This window comes from Aegilops tauschii, chromosome 3 (assembly GCF_002575655.3).
Source record: "Aegilops tauschii subsp. strangulata cultivar AL8/78 chromosome 3, Aet v6.0, whole genome shotgun sequence".
Lineage (NCBI taxonomy): Eukaryota > Viridiplantae > Streptophyta > Magnoliopsida > Poales > Poaceae > Aegilops > Aegilops tauschii.
Genome location: NC_053037.3, coordinates 525,075,353 through 525,077,183, shown reverse-complemented (window position 1 = coordinate 525,077,183; position 1,831 = coordinate 525,075,353).

Sequence of the window (1,831 nt, the reverse complement as noted above, 5' to 3'; positions counted from 1 at the left end):
GCCCTCCACCCTCGTGGACAGGTGGAGGCCCCCCTGACGTGGATTCTTCTTCCAGTATTTTTAATATTTTCCAAAAATATGTTCCGTGGAGTTTCAGGTCATTCCGAGAACTTTTGTTTCTACACATAAATAACACCATGGCAATTCCGCTGAAAACAGCGTCAGTCCGGGTTAGTTCCATTCAAATCATGCAAGTTAGAGTCCAAAACAAGGGCAAAAGTGTTTGGAAAAGTAGATATGACGGAGACGTATCAACAGACGGATGATCTAGTTCAACACAATAGCTCAAATCATAGCAAAGAGTTCAACAAACTAGCACACATACTTGCATACTAGCATACTACACATCAAGCATACTACCAATCCATCATCACCACTAGCTATCAATCCTTACCAACATGGAAACAACCCCTAGCATGCTTCAAATCCATCACCAGTAGCTACCAGAACATCACACTCACACAGATAGACGATGTACAATGCTACAACATGGTCATAGATATAAACCCTACCAGATGCTCACATAGCTAGCTAGAACTAGTAGAGAGAAGGGGGTGACTGAACTCACGGACGCCATTGGAGCAGCCGCGACGGAGGTGCTGCACACATCGGAGAAGCGGAGAAGTCGAATCACCGCCATCGTCAACCGATGGCCGGAGCAGGAGCGCCGGAGGGAAAGCTCGAGAGGGGGGGCGGCGGTTGGAGTTTTGGCGGTGAGGTGAGGGGGGCTATATAGGGCGACCGATTCAATGGGAGGTGATGCCAATTCCTCCCGCCGATTTTTCGGAGACGTGCGCAAGCTCCCGCCATCTCCGTGGACCCAGGAGGTCAGCGTTGCGGTCCCCTCCCATGCATCGCTCGAGTCTGGTTCGGTGGAAACGGCCGATTCAGCCGTTCCAAACGGGCATGTGTGAGGAGTGCTTTAAGGTTCGTGCGGGCAACGAATCTAATGTAGTCCAGGCAACCAACAACATGTTTTCTTCCCGTGCGTGCCTAGTTGGGCTTGATGCGAGCAACCAAACATGTCCTAAGAAGCGGTAGCATAAGACGTCCCGGAAGGCTACTGTTCTTTCCCTTCTGCTCACATCAGGACGTGGCCTGTTCGGAGGATCAACATAAAGCCAATCACCATATTTCTTGCTTTTCTCCTCATATATTTCAGTCTCACACTTATTGAACTCGTTACCAACTAAGCCACACAATTTGCAAGATCTCGCCGGTTTTCTCATATCTGACAAGGTACAACTGCCACTTATTTTTGCTCGAACGATGCTTACAAACTTAGTGAGCGGCTGCCGGATGTCATGCTGCACTATCACCCAGACATAATCATCATGAGTATTACCGTTGAGGCCCATATCTAGAATCTGTCATGCGCCCTTCAGCGGCTTCTCTATCAAATATTTCTCACAATAGCCTCCAGAACCCCCCGGACACAAATCCCTGTCATTGTCGTCTCCCAACACATTGCCTCCACAGCCCCTCGGGCACCAAATCCCTGCCATTGTCGCCTCCCAACACATTACGTTGGGGAACATGTTCAGAAAGGGTTCAAAATAATATCTTCAGAAAGCATAGGTCGATTGGCAATGGGTCACAATGTAATCTCTAATCACGAACATTTTGTTTTAACATAAAAAGGTGCCGCGGATATATTTTACAAACTTAATAAATGTTTCCACAATTAGGACAGGCGATTTTCAAGGTACAAGCTTCAACTGAAAGGGAAGCAAGAGTACATACTTGGTAACGACAGAACTATGGAGTTCAGGGACTCCTTCCAAGTAAAAGATGATAGGATAGGTGATTTTCAAAGTACATCATTATTCAT